Genomic DNA, 19,695 nt, shown 5'->3' with positions numbered 1-19,695 from the left:
TACCTCGTTTTACTGCAGTGCTAGATAGGATCACATGTAAGGTAAGTCCTTTACTTAACTTTGATCGGTGACTTCTGCATGCCAACCAACTAGCTCCACTGAACCCTCAGACGGGATCACTCAATTCAATGTGGAAAGCTACAATGCTTTGGGTTACATGCTCCTTTACAATTTGCAGAGTGCGGTTTGCAACTGAAATATTTGTTGTTATGCTCCGGTGCATTGACTACTGCCCATTGATAATTATGGAAACAAATGGGATTAACTCAGGTTGGCACGGACGAGTTGTGCGAATGGTTCAATTTCCATGAACTCTATGAGCTCCATGAAACTAGCTCCCTGAAAGTGTCAAGACAAGGTAAAAAGAGTGGTAGAGAAGGTGTAGGTCCGCTTGCCTTCATCGGTCGGGGCATTGAGATTAAAAGTCAACAAGTCATGTTGTAGTTTATTAGGTCTTTGGGCCACATTTGAAGTATTGTGTGCAGTTCTAGTCGCCCCATTTCAGAAGAAATGTGGAGTCTTTGGACAAGGTGCAGAAGAGATGTACCAGATTACTGGTAGAGGGTGTTAGCTATAAGGAGAGATTGGATAAACTTGGTTTGTTTACTCTGGAGCATCAGAGGTTGAGGGAAGATCTGTGGAAGTCTATAAAATGATGAGAGGTAAAAATAGGGTAGACAGTCAGAACCTTTTCCCCCAGAGTGGAAATGTTAAAGACAGTTTGAAATTCAGTGGGGAAAATTTAAAGGAGATGTATGGGGCAAGTTATTTTACACAAAAAGCAGAAGCCAGGAATGCACTGTCAGGGTGAACGCAGGTGCGATTTGGGAAATTAAGAAGCTTTTAGACAAGGGCATGGATATGCTGGGATTACATGCAGGCAGAGGAGATTAGTTTAAATTGACATCATGTTCGGCAGAGACATTGTGCCAAGTGGCCTGTTCCAGACTGTACTGCTCTATGTTCGTTGAATGGGGTGGGGGTGTGGTGTGTTTGCTTCCCACCCCAGTTCCCGTATGCCCCTCCTCGTGATTCTGAGATTTGCCTGTAAATCAGCGGGACAGGCAGCATCAAAGATCCTATAGCAAACAAGATTGTCCACTTGACGAAAAAGACGTAGTACGGTCATGGGCAGATTCATGGGTAATTTAAGGCCCCATTTCCGTAACCGGCTTCCGTCTCTGCACCAAAGATCCCATAGGATACTAGTGCTGAGACGGAAGCCGGTTACGGAAACATCCTCATAAAAATAAAAGTTATTTGGTAAAGATCTTCTCCTCATTTTCAGAATTTTAATTTATTAACACAAACTGTTCCCCCACAATGTTGATTACACTGCGAGTCGGGTCAGGTCTGGTCCGGTCCGGTTACGGAAATGGATGAAAAAAAGGGCCACCTTCCGTTCCGTTGCATACTACATGTCAGCCCCATTGCATTTAGCAGAAGTGGTCTTTCTTATATCTTATCTATAGAATCTTTGGGCAGCATATCTGGAGAGACCTTCTCGCCAGAGATGCTGCCTGTCCTGCTGAGTTACTCCAGCATTTTGTGTCTATCTTCGGTTTAAACCAGCATCTGCAGTTACCTTCCTTACAGTTACCTTGCAGTTACCACTATCTATGCCTTAGTTTGTTTTAACTGTTCTAAGTCTCCCTACCAAAAATGTCAAATGCATCTACATGCCTTTTTTAAATTATTGATAAAAACTTTTTTTTACTAACATGATAAGAATTTACACAAAATTAGGAAATATATCCAAGCACTGCCCAAGGTTGTGATATTGTATAGCTTCCAATCATGTGGCATTCAATGGAAAATCAATTTGTCTAAAAGTGTCTGTATTTTGAGCAGTGCTAACTTCCACTTGTCAGGTCTCTGACACCATTGTAGACACAAAATGCTGGAGTAACTCAACGGGACAGGCAGCATCTCTGGATTGAAGGAATGAGTGACGTTTCAGGTCGAGACCCATCTTCTGACTGAAGAAGGGTCTCGACTCGAAACATCCCCCATTCCTTCTATACTGAGATGCTGCCTGTCCCATTGAGTTACTTCAGCATTTTGTGTCTATCTTTGATATAAACCAACATCTGCAGTTCCTTCCTACACACTCCGACACCATTACATAGCAGGAAAATCAGAACAAAGCTAATCCTGCTCAAACCACCGGATCAGCCTACTTTCAATGACTGAAGGTGTTGGCACAATTTCTCTTGCTTATCCACTACACAAGTTTTGTTTTGTCAGGGATACAAAATGTGGATCACTTCAAAGCTCTGCAGTCCTCCAATATCTAGTTGTGAATGGCGCTGGGTAATTCGGTAACTAATAGACAATAGACATTAGGTGCAGGAGTAGGCCATTTGGCCCTTAGAGCCAGCACTGCCATTCAATGTGATCATGGCTGATCATCCCCAATCAGTACCCCGTTCCTGCCTTCTCCCCATATCCCCTGACTCCGCTATTTTTAAGAGCCCTATCTAGCTCTCTCTTGAAAGCATCCAGAGAACCTGACTCCACCGCCCTCTGAGGCAGAGAATTCCACAGACTCACCACTCTCTGTGAGAAAAAGTGTTTCCTCGTCTCCGTTCTAAATGGCTTACTCCTTATTCTTAAACTGTGGCCTCTGGTTCTGGACTCCCACAACATCAGGAATATGTTCCTGCCTCTAGTGTGTCCAAGCCCTTAGCAATCTTATATGTTTCAATGAGATTCCCTCTCATCCTTCTAAACTCCAGAGTGTACAAGCCCAGCTGCTCCATTCTCTCAGCATATGACAGTCCCGCCATTCCGGGAATTAACCTTGTAAACCTAAGCTGCACTCCCTCAATAGCAAGAATGTCCTACCTCAAATCAGGGGACCAAAACTGCACAGAATACTCCAGGTGTGGTCTCACTAGGGCTCTGTACAACTGCAGAAGGACCTCTTTGCTCCTATATTCGATTCCTCTTGTTATAAAGGCCAACATGCCATTCGCCTTCTTCACTGCCTGCTGTACCTGCATGCATACTTTCATAGACTGATGTACATTTATAATTGACTCCAGCATCTTCCCCACCACCGAAGCAGGGCCAATTACATTCAATAGGCATCGACTGGTGCATATCGATTCATTCATTGCTTGGAGTTATACCTTGCACAATGGTTGCGCTTGTTATAGGTCAGTCATCCCAGCCTTAGTACATAGACGCAGGTGTTTCTCATGACAGTGTCCTTGGCCAACAATCTTTAGCAGCTTCATCAATAGCCTATATGCATCAAAAGGTCAGAGAGAGATCTTAATTGATGATATACAATGTTCAGTCCCATTTATAACTCCTCAGCAAATGAGTTAGTTCACACCTGCACTCAGCAAAATCTAGTCAACATTCAGTTATAGATTGATAAATGCAACTAAGAGTGTCGCTGCAACAAGTGCCAGGCAAAGGTCATCCCTAACAAGAGAAATTCGGACCAACTTCCTATCATTACCATTGCCAGGCTCCCCACTATCATTCACTGGAGTGTGGCAGAGAGAGTTGCTATACCCAACCAGAATCTTAATTGGGTCAGTTACAACGATATTGTGGCTTCAAGAGTAGGTCGGAGACTGGTATCCTTCAGCAAATAACTTGGCTTTGACTCCCTGAAACCTTTCCAAGATCCACGAGACATTCGTGGAATCCGATAAAATATCCCCGACTGGCATGAAAGTGCACAACTCCAATAAAACTCAAGAAACTCCACTGTTCAACCATCCAACGCCACATTTCTTCTTCCCTTCACCAATATTGCACCATTGCTGCATAAAGGCACAGCCACAACTAGTTTTCTTGCCAAACCTTCTCTCTGCAGCATCCAGAAGGACAGAGCATCAGATGCCTGTCTAACTGCAGGCCCCATCAAGTCATGCACAAACCAGAAGAGGAAATGTACCACTGGTCCTTTACTTTTCTGTAGAACATTATGGAAGTCTCAATGGAACAAAGTTCCTTCACCAGTCACAGAGTAGCAGTTCAACATCACTTACTCAGGGACAAGTGGGAGTGGGTAAGAAACAATGTTCAGGTCCTCTCCATATTTCCATACCAGTTCTGCATCACTGGTACAACTGTGTGTTGTACCATTCGGTTTGTATGTTGACTGGCCAAGGCTCTCTTTCCCCTGTGCTGCAACAGAGGTAGGAACTGAGATAAGAAAGCAAATGAACATGTTGTCCATGCCAATTGCAATTCTTTCAGATTATTTCTTCCCCCCCCCCCCCCCCCCCCCATCCGACCCTAAATAACATAATCTTTCTTGATCAAACCAGTCCAAATTTGATCATTGATGCTCTGGATGGCATTGAGGGGCATAGATAGTGAGACACCTATTCCGATAACAATAATGTCCAAATGAGCATGCATAGATTTTGAGGAAAGTAAAAGGTTCAGAGGAAATCTGGGGAAGATTTTATTTTCAGCTCCATAGGTTAGATCTGGAGCACACTGCCTGAGAGGATGGTGAAGGCAGATACTCTCACACCAAATAATATATATCTATATGACTCCTTGAATTGCCAAGGCATAGATGGCTAAAGATTAAGTGCTCACAAATTGGATTAGTACAGATAGATACTTGATGGGTGGCAGGGACACGGTCGGCTGAAGGGCCTGTTTCCCTGTTGTATGATTCTGTGACTCTTGGATGCTGAAGTCTCTGGAATGGGACATGAACCCAGATCCACCAGACAGGCAAGAGTGTTACTGCTGACACCTAAGGAGAGGCTGTGATAGGAATATTATAAAAGGATGAATGTTCTTTGAAAGTTAAAAACAGACTGCTGTACTCACTTTCTTCCCCATTGCACTTTCTGATCTGCGCTGCTCTGTGCTTTACTAATTGCACTAAATCTTCATTTTCTAAGTAATATGTTGAGAGTTTCCAGCAGCACTAAGCTTGGCTGGCTTCTCACCATGTAACAGTTGCAGCCGCCTTATCTTTCAAGGGGTGAATTCCAACAGTTAACTTGGCAATAGTTGAAAGGAGCAACGTTATTATTATTTTTATTGGGCAGCACTGTGGCACAGATAGTTGATGTCCTGCTTCATGTTCCAGTAAGCCAGGCTCAGTCCTGACCTCCACTACTGACTATGTGGAGTTTGCAACTGTGGTCTACATCACTCCACAGAGCCCTACTATTCACCCCAAAGATCCTACCCTGGTATATAGCACACCTTACGCATTTCTCAACTGAGCTCCTTTAGCCATTCCGTGGCCCTCTTGCCCAGCTGATCAAGATCCCTCTATAATTCCTGATAGCCATGTTCACAGAGTATGATCTCACCTATTTTAATGCTCTCTGCACACTTAGTAATTTTAATTTAGAGATATAGCGTGGAAACAGGCCGTTCAGCCCACTGAGTTCGCGCTGCCCAACCCTCACCTGTACCCTAATTCTATCCTTCACTGGGGACAATTTCCAGAAGCCAATTAACCTACAAATTTGAATGTCTTTGGAATGTGGGAGGAAACTGGAGAACCCAATGAAAACCCATGCAGTCACAGGGAGAACGTACAAACTCCGCGTGGACAGAACCCGGAGTTAGGATTGAAACTGGTAGTTAGGATTGAAAGCAGCAGCTCTACCACTGCGCCACTGTGCCACCCCTTGTACATTGTTACACCAATTTGTAATAAACCCCTGTTTTTATTCTTCTCACATTCCCATCAATCCTATCGGTTTCTACCACTCACCTAGACACTTGGACAATTAAGAGTAGCAAATTAAACAAATTAATCAACAAAACAAAATGTCTTTCGGATGTAGAAGGAAAGTTGAGTACCTGGAGCAAGCTCATGAAGTCAATAGACAATAGGTGTAGGAGTAGGCCATTCGGCCCTTCGAGCCAGCACCACCATTCAATGTGATCATGGCTGATCATCCACAATCAGTAACCTGTTCCTGCCTTCTCCTCATATCAGCTGATTCTGCTATCTTTAAGAGTCCTATCTAGCTCTCTCTTGAAAGCATCCAGAGAATCGGCATCCACCGCCCTCTGAGGCAGAGAATACTTTGTGTCCTGATAGTGCCGTCGCAGATAGATAAGATGGTGAAGAAGACTACTGGCATGCTGACTTTCATTCGTCAGTAAAATGAATACAGAAGTTGGGATATAATATTACTGTTGTACAACTTGTTGGTGAGGCTGCCTTTGGAGTATTGTGTTCAGTTTTGGTTAACCTGTATTAGGAAAGATGCTATTAAGCTGAAGAGTATGCAGAGAAGATACATGAAGATATTGCCAAGGCTCGAGGGCCTCAGCTACAGGGAGAAATTGGGTGGGCTATGACATAATTCCTTGGAGCACAGGAGGCTGAGGAGGGATCTTATAGAGGTTTATAAATCATGAGGGGTATACGGTGCATTCAGAAAGTATTCAGACCCCTTCACTTGTTCCACATTTTGTTACGTTTACGTTTTAAAATGGATTAAGTTCTTTTTTTTTAATCAATCAATCTGCACACAATACCCCAAAAATGAAGAAGTGAAAACAGGTGTTTAGAAAATTTTGCAAAGTAATTAAAAAGAAATAACTGAAATATCACATTTACATAAGTATTCAAACCCTTTGCTATGACACTCAAAATTGATCTTAGTTTCATCCTGTTTCCATTGATTATCCTTGAGATGTTTCTACAACTTGATTGGAGTCCACCAGTGTAATTGATTGGACATGACTTGGAAAGGCACACACCTGTCTATGTAAGATCCCACAGTTGACAGTGCATGAGAGCAAAAACCAAGCCATGAAGATGAAGGAATTGTCCGTAGACCACCGAGGCAGGATTGTGTCGAGACACAGATCTGGGGAAGGGTATAAAACAATTTCTGCAGCATTGCAGGTCCTGAAGAGTACAGTGGCCTCCATCATTCTTAAATGGAAGAATTTTGGAACCACCAGGACTCTTCATAGAACTGTCCACCCGGCCAAACTGAGCAATTGGGGGAGAAGGGCCTTGGTCAGGGAGGTGACCAAAAACCCGATGGTCACTCTGACAGAGCTCCAGAGTTCCTCTATGGAGATGGGAGAATCTTCCAGAAGGACAACTATATCTGCAGCACTCCACCAATCATACCTTTATGGTAGAGTGGCCAGACGGAAGCCACATCTCAGTAAAAGCCACATGACAGCCCGCTTGGAGTTTGCCTAAAGGCACCTAAAATACTCTCAGACCATGAGAAACAAGATTCTCTGGTCTGATGAAACCAAGATTGAACTGTTTGGCCTGAATGCCATGGGTCACGTCTGGAGGAAACCAGGCACCGCTCATCACCTGGCCAATACCATACCTATGGTGAAGCATGGTGGTGGCAACATCATGTTGTGGGGATGTTTTTCAATGGCAGGAACTGGGAGACTAGTTAGGATTGAGGGAAAGATGAATGGAGCAAAGTACAGAGAGATCGTTGATGAAAACCTGCTCCAAAGCTTTCTGGACCACAGACTTGAGGGGCAGTGGTTCCAACAGGACAATGACCCTAAGCACACAGCCAAGACAATGCAGGAGTGGCTTTATGACAAGTCAGTGAATGTCCTTGAGTGGCCCAGCAAGAGCCCGGACCTGAACCCGATCGAACATCTCTGGAGAGACCTGAAAATAGCTGTGCATCGATGCTCCCCATCCAACCTGACAGAGCTATAGAGTATCTGCATAGAAGAATGGGGAAATTACCTAAATACAGGTGTGCCAAGCTTGTAGCGTCATACCCAAGAAGACTTGAAGCTGTAATCGCTGCCAAAGGTGCCTCTACAAAGTACTGAGAAAGGGTCTGAAAACTTATGTAAATGTGATATTTCAGTTATTTCTTTTTAATTACTTTGCAAAAATTCTAAACGCCTGCTTTTGCTTTTTTTTATTATAGTGTATTGTGTGTAGATTGATGATTTAAAAAATCAATCAAAGAATTTAATCCATTTTTGAATAAGACTGTAATGTAATAAAATGTGGAAAAAGTAAAGGTGTCTGAATACTTTCTGAATGCATTGTAAATAAGGCTAATGCACAGTCTTTTTCCCAGGGTAGGGGCATCAAAAACCAGACGGCATTGGTCTAAGGTGAGAGCGGAAGATTTTAACAGGAACCTGAGGGGAAACTTTGTCTCTCAGAGGTTGATAAAAAAGTGGAATGAGCTGTCAGAGAAAATAGTTGAGGCGGGTACAATAACAACATTTTAAAAGGCATTTGAGGAGGTACATGCACAGGAAAGGATTAGAGGGTTATGTGCAATACCCAGGCAACTGAGACTATCTTGCATGGGCCTTCGTGGTCACTGAGGAAGAATTGGGCTGAAGGGGCCATTTTCTTTGCTGTATGATTCTATGACTATAAAATATACAGCTTTCCTTTAAGAACAAAAGTCCATCAGGACCTCCATGTGCATAACTGTTACATATTGAATGTATTTCCACTTTACCTGAGAGCTTCCTTTTGGAGAGAAGAATGCAATGGTCAATTATGACATGCTTCCATCTCATTTATTAATCTGTCAGGCACAAAATTGACTGTCAAAGGGGAGGTAAAGGAAAGGACCATTTCGAAATGAAGTGAAGGCTTTTTAAGGATTGTTCATTTCTTGCTGTCACTGGATTTATAGTGCGTAATGAATGACATGTCAGCATTAATGGACAAGAATAAATGACTATGCTAATTCTGAAAATTGTTTTAGCTTAACTCTGTATTTACCACATAATGCTATGAAATGGATAAAAGCCATTAGTCCTATCACTTGTTAAGCTGTATACTCACTCCAAATTCATCATTTTCTCAGAACTAAAAGCCAATTAAATTATTTTCTTCAGGGTGGTGGGGGGGGGGGGAGGGGGGGGTTAAATGTTCCATTGGCTTTTGCCAAAGTTATTCAAGGTTGTAGTCTGCATGAATTGGGCTTTGCCTCTGTTAGCTCCCCCCCTCCCCCCCTCCCCCCCCCTCCCCCCCTCCCCCCCCCTCCCCACCTCCCCCCCTCCCCCCCCACCCACCCCACCCACCTCCCCCCCCACCCACCCCACCCACCTCCCTGCTCAAGAGCTTGCATGCATACGTGCATACATCTAAGGAAAGAATGTCAACTTTCACAGCACCTTTAATGACCTCAGCTTATCCCAATGCGCTTTGTAGCCAATCTAATATAATGAACCTCAGGGAGTCAAGTTGCAGGCTGGAATCTAATCAAGGGATTCAAATTATTATTTTGCACAAAGATGGATGGCTTGTGTTAGGCAGTAATATTATCGAGGAATATCTATGAAAGATATCTGGAAGTGAGTAACCGGCTTGAATTTATTTGTGGGATTCACATCACAGGTGTAAAATGTGAGTGGTTTATAACTGTCAGAGAGAGAAGCTAAACCAAGCCAATATTCAAAGGTAGACACAAAATGCTGGAGCTATGCCCTTGTCCCACTTAGGAAACCTGAACGGAAACCTCTGGAGACTTTGCGCCCCACCCAAGGTTTCCGTGCGGTTCCCGGAGGTTTTTGTCAGTCTCCCTACCTGCTTCCACTACCTGCAACCTCCGGGAACCGCACGGAAACCTTGGGTGGGGCGCAAAGTCTCCAGAGGTTTCCGTTCAGGTTTCCTAAGTGGGACAGCGGCATAAAGTCAGCGGGACCGGCAGCATCTCTGGAGAGAAGGAATGGGTGACGTTTCGGGTGGAGACCCTTCTTCAGACTTGCCAATATTCCTGCTGTTCACTATGGATTCTTTTAATCATATTGTGATTTGAATATCCACCAGAACTGTGTTCTGTACCCCTTGACTCTTTAGTCACTGGAAGCATTTCTCTCTGCATTCAGACTAGCACTTAGATGGGTTCAATAACCCATGGTTTTAAGTCTAAACCTGCAGGCATTTAGAAGAGAATCAAGATAAATAATCTCCCATCAGCCAATGTGAAGGCTATTATACAGCTCTGTACTGTCAGCTTTAAGCACATCACAGGTAAATCCTTTTAAAAGCTGAAGGCTAAATGATCTTAATCCAGTGTAAAAAAAAATGCTGCAGTGATTATTCACTAAGAAACCCACTCAGACATGAGTCATAGAATCATATTGATTGGAAACAGGACCTTCGGCCCACCGAGTCCATGCCGTCAAATTAATCCTTTTATTCTCCCCATATGTTCATCATATTTCTCTAGATTAAGGAAAAATACAAGTGTAAGGTGTGGTGATGGCAGCACTTTCTTTGAAATGTCATTAGCAGAATGCAAGAAAAATGTACATGGGTAGGAAATGTTCAATTTACAGTTTCCAACTGGGTAGGTTGTTTTGTACTGAGGTAAGGAGAAGTTTCTTTACTCGGAGGGCTCTGGTGGATGTTTGGAGTTCTCTACTCTGGAGGACACTGGAAACTCAGTCTTTGTGTTCATTCAAAACCCACGATCGATAGATTTCTGATAATCAGAGGTTATAAAGGTTGTGCTGGAAAATGGCTCTGATTTTAATGAACAGCCATAGAGGAATGGATAAACTATTCCTGTTCCTGTTTTTTATGCTCTTAAGATTATATTTAGCTGATAAGCCACATTGCTGGAAGTCAAACAGCCCTCCATCTCAGTGATTAAGAAGGAACTGCAGATGCTGGAAGAAGGGTTTTGGCCCGAAACGTTGCCTATTTCCTTCGCTCCATAGATGCTGCTGCACCCGCTGAATTTCTCCAGCACTTTTGTCTACCTCCATCTCAGTGATGCAGCTAACAGGAGCCGTGGCTTCACAGTGCCAGAGTCCCAGGTTCAATCCTGATCTTGGATTCTCTCTGTGCAGGATGTGTGTGTTCTCCCTCTGACCACACTGGTTTCATCCCAAAGCTCTGCTGATTGGAAGGTGAATTGTCAACTGTAGATTGTTCCTGGAGTATATGTGGTGTATAAGTGAATGGTAAAATCTGGAGGGAATTGATGAGCCTGAGGGGAGCACAAAGAAGGGGATTAGTATAGAATCAGTGCAAATGAATGGTCCATGGATGAGCAGACCTGGTGGGCTGATGGATCTTTTTGTGGGCTCTATTCCTCCATGACTCCATGAAACTCTGTTAATTAAAATAAATTGGTGCCAAATCACGTGCTGCAAATATGCAACTTTCGGGAATGTCAAAGCAGATATTATCTTTGTTTACTTCTTCAATGTCAAATGCTTGCTCCTTGTGGTTCAGCAGGTACACTTTCCTGTTGTATCTATCACTAAAAATTGAGCTGTTGAGTCAGATGGCTCAAGAGCCACTCCAAAATTCTTACACTCTTCAGGGTGAACCTGCATTATGAACCTAGAGAGTGCTTCCCATTGTGTTAGTCATTTAGCCTTAACATACCAGGGGGGTAATAAATATCCCATGAAACGCTTCAGACAATGGAACTCTCCTAAATCCTCACCAACATGTCCCCTGCAAGCAGCAAGTCTATGAACTGATGAACTATCCGTTCCACCCAGTTCCTATTTGTGTGACCTTGCTGTGCTCAAACTGGAATATCTTTGCCAAACTTATAATGGAATATTGACTTTGACAAAGTGCTTTATAAAGTAAACCAGCATAACATATGACACTTCCCTGGATTTGCTTACAACCAGCTTTGATTGGAGGATTGATCTGAAAATGTGACAAGAATGCAAGAACAAACGAGAACTTCACAGGAAAGAAAACCATTTTTCACTTGACTTAGTAACATCTGAGCAGCATCCTCAGCTTCTTAGTTTAGAAGGCCCTTTGTGCCAATAGCAAAAACAGATGACACATGCGAATAACGTTAATAAATGAATCCTACAGCGGTGACTAACAAATGCTTCACATTCTCTCTCTTAGCTGCTGGCGACAATTTTGATGTTTTCAAACAGATAAGGAGGGGCTTTCACATCTGTTCTGTGGTTTCTGTATTTAGTTCTCCCTCTTGATAGAAACTAATAATAGGCAATGGTGTGGGAAAGAACTACAGATGCTGGTTTAAATCGAAGATAGACACAAAATACTGGAGTAACTCAGCGGGACAAACAGCATCTCTGGAGAGAAGGAATGGGTGACGTTTTAAGTCGAGACCCTTCTTCAGACAGATGGTCATTAGCCAATGGTGATCTATTCCAAATATCTCGGGCAGAAGCAGAACTTCTGGCTGTTTTGTCTTGGGGCACGTGCTCTGCATCTTTTGAGAAAGGCTTAGTTTGCAGCGCTCCTTCTTCCTCCCACCTCCATTTTAGCTGGATGCGTAACTCTTTAATCAGGCATCCAGTAGATCCAGCTTTTGTAGATGGCCATGTGCTGGAGAGACGGACATGTTAATACCTCAATGCATCAGATGAGGATAGAGGTGTCTTGAACGAGCAGTGTTACTATTGCAATTATAACATTAAATGATATGAAAAACTGTAAGGTTTTAATGATAAAAAATAAAAATGCTCTTACTCAAAGTGTGGCTACATCTTTGTGGGCAATTAGTGACATTGTAAGGGGGCAATTAGTGACATTGCTGAATAGACAGTTTCTGGCAGAACTGCTGTAGATGATAATACTGGCACTTAAGGATATTGTTAGTATCTGGAATTAATCATATAAGATGTTCCTCTCCAGGCAATTCTCTGGTGGGGGGGAGAAACTTGTTTTTTGATGAGGAACAAAATTGTTATTTGTTTCCGAGAGGCATTCATCAAATTCTGTAAGTAATTTTCTAGGGCTCTTGTTAAGCTAGATTTAAATTAACCCTGTGAACCTTGGTAAACTGCTCTATTTGTACTGCTCCACACTTCCTCCTGTAAATAACTGTAATCATGAATAAAGCTCTTAATAGTTTCAAGAACTCTGCAGCCTTTCCAGCTTTTGCTGACGCCCGTCTATTGGTGGCTTTTTCTTCAACCTTTAGAGCCATGAGCTCTAAACTTACTTCTTAAACCTTACTGCCTCTCTCCATCTCCCCTTTTTCTTCCCTGTAGACATTCCTTAAAATCTACCCCTTTAAGAAATGTTTTGGTCACTGGTTCTAACATCTCATGCTCTGTGTTGCAGTCTTGACTATTTTCAAGCCACAACCACTTTGGTAAAATGTATTCAACATGGGAGTGACGTTAACTTCTAGACTAAAATCTTGCTTACTAGTTAATAGCTTGCTCTCACCCTTCCTCTTGTACTTTATCTTTAGTTTCACACAATCTCATTTGCCTACCCCTCTCAAATATATAATCCTTCTTTCTGAATGTCTTTCTCCCTCTCTGCCTTACTTTTGCAATCGCTCGCTATTCTCTTTTCCTCTCATTCTCTTTTTCTCTCATTCTCTCTCCCTCATTTATCTCTTTTACATTCTCCTTTCTCTTTCAATTTTCAGTTCTTTCATCTCCTTGTCACACTTTTTTATTATCTTGCTCTGCTTCCCTTTCTATGAATCTATGCCAGCCTCAGAGGCACACTTTCCCTCCATGTTTCTTTATGATCCCCACTCTGTCACCATCTGGCGTTCACCCTTGATGTTTCTGCATCCTTTGCCTCACTGTCCTATCTCTCCCCTCTCCTATGCATATCAATGTGCGTGAGTGTTGTTCTCTGACACGTCCACTTTTCTGTTTTTTTGTCTAGTGTCTTTCACTGCCTACACACTCTCCATTTTGCCATGAGTGTATTTGCCCTACAATGTTTGTATCTTGTCTGTCTTTCTCCTCTCTTTTTCTCAACCTTTGAATACACATATATTTGGAGACACAAGAGATTGCAGATGCTGGAATCCTGAGCAAAAAACAATTTGCTGAAGGAACTCAGCATATCAGGCAGCATCTCTGGAGGCAAATGAACAGACAACATTTTAAATCAATACCATTCATCCAGACTGGAGGAGTAGAGCGGAGAGAGACAATAAAATGAGCAAGGGGTGGGCAAGCAATCGTTGGATCCAGATGAGGAGGGGCTGGTTGGTAGATGGAATCAAGTGGAGGAGGGAACTCCTTCAACCAGGAGATCCAAATGGCCATTGCAGACAGAGCACAGTTCTCAACAAAGCAGCCACCTATTTTTCACTTTAGTCTCACCGGAATCCTCTTTTTCTTTATCTGTTTGTATCATATCTTTTCATGCTTCTTCTCTTTTTGTCTTTATCTTTCTTTGCAATTGTAATTGTTATTCTTTCCCTACATATTTACACCTCTTTGTCTTCTTCAGATTGACCCACCACTTACCAGCTTTCTCCACCAATCTCCTATTATATCTCTTCTCTCTCTATCTCTCCATTTGAAACTTGACTACCTGAATAAACATGGGCCAATGTTTTGACTCACCATCCATCATTCTTAATTAACATACATACTTTGGAATGAAATAATATACAACACCTCATGAATGAATCCAGGGCTACCAGAAACAAAAGATGGACTGAAAAGAGATATTAGTAATATTACCAAATTATAACAATCTCTAAAATTGGGAAGTTTGGGCAAGGTCCAAACTTTGGCCAAGGAATTGATAAATAGAGAAGATAAAATATGAAAGGAAAAAAATAAAACAATTTGTAAATATTTTGAGAGCTATGTAAGTGTTAAGCACAGTAGAATCCCTTTCAGGGAACAGGTGGAAAATTATAAAAGGAAGAGAAAATTGTGAGGTCATTGGATGTTATTAGTTCTGGAGCAAGAGATCACACTGGATCAGGTTCAGAATAGGTTGAGCACTATTTAAAAGGAAATGCGCGGGTTCAATTCTGTGGATGGATTCCCATGTTCTTGGCCACACTCGTCCTCTGGCTTCTGATCCCAGCCACACTAAACCCTTGGTTCTCAATTCCAACCATACTCCAGCCCCCAGCTGCACACATGTCCCCACTACTGGCTGTGCAGCAGCCTCCCTGCCTCCAGATCTTCGCCATGTTCCTGGACACATTCCGACCCCCCCCTGCACCCCCGTGGGGCTTGCACTCGGAAACGGCACAAGCTGCAGCTGGCTCATGGGTCTTGCAACAAAGAGCACCACTGCTCAAGGGACTGAATCTCAATGTCCCCAATGTCAGAGCAAGAAAAAGGTTGGCAAAAAGGCCAGATTGCAGCACAAATATGAAGACAACGATCGGTGGCTCGTGTTTTTAAAACAGATGTTGAATAAGGTCTCAACAGTTTCAATAAACCCAGTTTATTATATCTCAACATTTCCAAGAGGCTTGTGAGAAATAAAATATTAACATATTTTTGAAACAAAAATAACCTTAAAAGTTAGAAGCAAAACATAAAAGGTTGTGTTTTTTTTATACTATTAAAAGTTGAATCCCGTTTCAAAATATACATGAGGGGAGAGCGAATTAAAATCTGTGCTAAAAGTCTTCCAAAGCCTGTAAATAAAACACTAAGATCAAATTATTTCTGGAAATAAAACACTGTGGCGAGTGGCTGAGAAAAAGATGCAGAGCATTCAACCCCCAGTGAGGTTAGATGGATTGGCCGGAAGCCAAGATAGACCAAATTATGGTCCATTGAAGCAATGGGGTGTTATACTGAATAGCTTTCTCTCATGCAATGCTTAGTTTTTGAACCTCAGTGTTTTTTTTTCTCTTTCTCCCATTTGTTTGTCATTTTATTTTAATGTCCAATGTTGAGGTTCTTTGGAGGAAGTGATCACAGATTCACATCAGGATGGAAGCATTCTTGATTAGCAGCCTCTCCTTTGTGCAGCTCTTGCCTGTCACAGGATTAGCAACCACAGCTGTTCAGCACTGAAATTAGTTTTCCACATTTGTTGTTTACTTTGGCTTCCTAATGCAGAGCTAGGATTGTGCAACTTTAATAGCTTAAACAGTTACCAGATCACAATGTAGAATGCCAGCAAAGTCTTACAAAACCCTGGTGTTTCTTTTAAACAACACTGGTATATTTTTTATATGAATGTTTACAAAATTAGACATATGATGATTTCCCAGTTGGCTCATATTTTATGGCATTGGATAACAGGAGAGAAAGATCCGAGATTCCTTCACCAGCCTATTGTGGGGGCAATTAATCCAACTTAGGTGGCAAAGATTCTGTATCATTCTTGTCCTGTGAATCCCCTTGTGAAGTTTTTTTTTCTACATTGAGATATTACACAAATGCATCTGTCTTTGATAGATAACTCTCTGACTAACTTGATAAAGGATTGAGCTCAATGGACACATTGATCAATCAATGGGAAATATTTGCATCTCTCATCAACAGTTCAGTTGGCTAAGTGTTCTCCTACTGCATTTTCAAAAGTTATCATTTACGCAACATTGACAGATGCCAAGACTTGTTAGAGACTCACGAACGCTTGGATTTTTCTGAGTGTTAAACATTATTCAGATATGCAATACAACCTTGCAGGCATCCATCATTGATCTTTACACATTGTTCACTTTCTGCAGACTGGTAAAGGATGCAAGCCTGCAAGCCTGGAGGCAGACAAAAGGAGTTCTCCAGCTTTTATCATTGTGAATAGCTCAGAGGTTTTGGGTCTACTGGCAGGATAATCAACAGATATTGGATTGCCTCCTTGAATTGCTTCAGACCTTATGGTGCTTTAGGTAGGGAGTTCCAGGATTTAGTCCAAAATGTCACTGGTCAACTTATGTGAAAGAATGTGTCCTTGCTTTCGTGGCCAAAACTACATTTGATGTTCAAAATGCTTGAGGTGGAATTCAAAGTACAATAAAACCAAAATGACAAAAGAGAAAAGAAGCCTTATTTCTATATCAAGAATATTTCTTAGTTCATTTTTGGGAATTTCATGTTGTCAATGTGACTCATACAGTATATGCCTCACAGCTCCAGTGACCAATTCTGACCTCTGCTATTATCTGTATGGAGTTTGCATGTACAGGTGCACAACCTTTTATCCGAAAGCCTTGGGACCAGACACTTTTCGTAATTCGGAATTTGTCGGTCTTCGGAATGGAATTTTTTTTGCGTAGATTTGAATGGCTGGCTCAGTGGTAGAGTGCTCGGCTCATATCCGCAAGGTCGCGAGTTTGCGCCTTGATCCCGGCAGTTCCTCGGTCGCGAGTTTGAGTCTTCAATGTAGTTTTTTCTTGCAGAATAAATGTCTGTATGAAATGCAGTGTGTTGAATGAATTCCTGAATTTATAAATGTGACCGCAGCATTGAATCACCTCTCGCACTCATGTCACCCTAGCGGGGCTACATGCCCTTAGGCGGCCTAAGGCGACATTTTCACACTCTTATGTCCGTGTGCAGCAGAGGCGACGTGCGTTTGGCGCCAAACGTGAGCTTTGGTGAGCTTTGGTGTGCAGACGACATCCTGGGAAAAATGTCCGGTTTCTTCCAGGTAGGCGATATACCCTCCCGGGCAATATACCCTCCACTTCTCTTTTATGAAGGGGATTTAGTTCCCCTTTCTTCCAGGACCGACCGGAGGTTCCGCTGTCACCACTGCGGGCCACCCTCGGTGAACGCTCACTCAACTTTGTCTTGGGATTCCTACTCTCCCGCGCAATGTATCCTCACCTTCTCTTTTATGAATGGGGATTTAGTTCCCCTTTCTTCGAGGACCGACCGGAGGTTCCGCTGTCACCTCTGTGGGCCGCCCTCGGTGAACGTCCTGTCTCCCTGTCCCTGGGATAGTAGGGGGCGATCAAACAGCACAAACAGCACAATACCCCCCTCCCCCTCCAACTCCAGAGGAATCCGCTCCCCGATGGGCCGCTACGGCGACAAGTAGCAGTTCGCCCACAGCCCGAGCTGCGCGACCCCAAGAACAAGACGTACCTTGCACACCATCAGCTTCTGCCCATACGGGGAGTGTGTTCCTCTGGAGTTGGAGCGGGGCTGGGCTGGAGTTGCTGATCTGGGATCTCCGTGCTTGCAATGGGCCTGGGGGTCGGTGTCCCGATGAGGGGGCTGTGGGCGAACTGCCACTTGTCGCCGTAGCGGCCCATCGGGGAGCGGCTTCTGGTGGTCCTGATGTCTCCGGCCAGTTTGCAGTTTTCCTCTGGAGTTGGAACGGGGCTGGGCTGCTGCTGGATGTGGGTCTCTGGGATCTCCGTGCTTGCAGTGGGCCTGGGGGTCGGTGTCCCGTTGGTCCTGACGTCTCCGGTGTCTGGCTCTGACCTGCTAGCATCGCCGACATGAAGACAGTGCATAGCCCCCGCGGCGGTGCAATGGGCGGGGAGCTGGAGAGGAGAGGGAAGGGGTCACACACATGGCCGGGAAGCAGAGGGGTGTAGGTGGGGTGAAACTGAAGGGAGCGACAATCTGCTGCTGCCTGCCCGCTGAGTTAAAAAGTTCCCACGCAAGACTCACGATACACTGTGTATCGTGCTACCGTGGGAACTTTTTAACTCAGCGGGCAGGCAGCAGCATATTGTCAATTATTAACCCTCCCGCGCAATATACCCTCACCTTCTCTTTTATGAATGGGGATTTAGTTCCCCTTTCTTCGAGGACCGACCGGAGGTTCCGCTGTCACCTCTGCGGGCCGCCCTCGGTGAACGTTTTCAAGGACCTTTCTTCAAGGACCGAAAAAATGTCCGCTATTCGGAGGTTTTCGTTATTTGGATCTTCGGATAAAAGGTTGTGCACCTGTACTCCCTGTGAGCGAACAGATTTTCCAGTTTCCAGCTACATCCACGTACAGAGTTAGTTGATTATTGGAAATTATAGCTAGTGGAGGTGGCTTGTAGGAGATTGAGGTTGAAGTCGATAGACATGTGAGTGAAAATTGTCACAGGCAATAAGAAAGGAAAGGGACTGATGGGAATGGTTTAAAATATGACATTGACTCAATAGGCTAAGTGGCCACCTTCTTAAACAAATAAACAAGAGTTTCCCTTGAAAAGATAGGGATGAATTGTGTTCTTGAACGGCAGCAGTCCACATCGTGAAGGCATTCTGTGAGTTCTGTGTGGTTGACAACTGCAGAAATGTTGACTCCACAATGATGATACAAGAATAATATATTTACAAGCCAGGCATAACTTTGCTTCTCAGTCTTTTGGCTCTGATCAGATGTAGGATTTGTTCTAATCAGTTTAATATCTGATAAGGTTTTTAAGTACAGGCACCTCACCTTTTTCATGCAGGAATTAAGCTTAAAGCGTCTAAATCAAATATATGTGTAAGAAGGAACTGCAGATGCTGGTTTAAACTGAAGATAGACACAAAAAGCTGGAGTAACTCAGCGGGACAGGCAGCATCTCTAGAGAGAAGGAATGGGTAATGCTTACCCGAAACATCACCCTTTCCTTCTCTCAAACATGCGAGGCACCACACGCGACGGCACTGCCATAATGTGGCAAGTATAAATCTGAGTACGTTATTCTGAAAAGAGGAGCACGTTAATTAAACTTTGTTGTAATTAGATAAAAGTGTTATTCTAAAAATGCATAAATCAAGCACATTTTAAATGCAAGGTGCTTGTGGTATACCAACACATTTAAAATACATTTGCTCAGGTACTTGCATAGGAAAGGTTTAGAATGATATGTGCCAAACACAGGCAGGTGGGACTGGTGCAGATGAGCATTTTGGTCGGGTTGGGCCGTTTCCATGCTGTATGACTCTAATTTAGGACTTGGATGGCACTCTAATTCACCTTTCACATTCGTTGATCTTGATGGTTGAGACTATTCAGCAGTGACGTGCTATTGAAGAAGCCTTAATGAATCACTGCGATGTATTCTGTGAACAGAACATTCTGTAGCCAAGATGGAGGGAGAAGATTCTTAAATTTAGTCAGGGAGGCAATAAGTG

The 19,695-nt window shown here is 43.2% G+C and overlaps 1 protein-coding gene and 1 pseudogene across 1 annotated transcript in view; both read left to right on the top strand.

Moving 5' to 3' along the window:
• Positions 1-19,695, top strand: part of LOC116978642 (slit homolog 3 protein-like) — a 432,238-nt gene that overhangs the window by 237,166 nt on the left and 175,377 nt on the right. The window lies entirely within an intron of this gene.
• On the top strand, positions 18,922-19,017 carry LOC116978830 (annotated as a pseudogene).

The sequence above is a fragment of the Amblyraja radiata genome, chromosome 11 (assembly GCF_010909765.2).
Source record: "Amblyraja radiata isolate CabotCenter1 chromosome 11, sAmbRad1.1.pri, whole genome shotgun sequence".
NCBI classification, from domain to species: domain Eukaryota; kingdom Metazoa; phylum Chordata; class Chondrichthyes; order Rajiformes; family Rajidae; genus Amblyraja; species Amblyraja radiata.
This window is presented reverse-complemented; position numbering and strand designations above follow the sequence as displayed.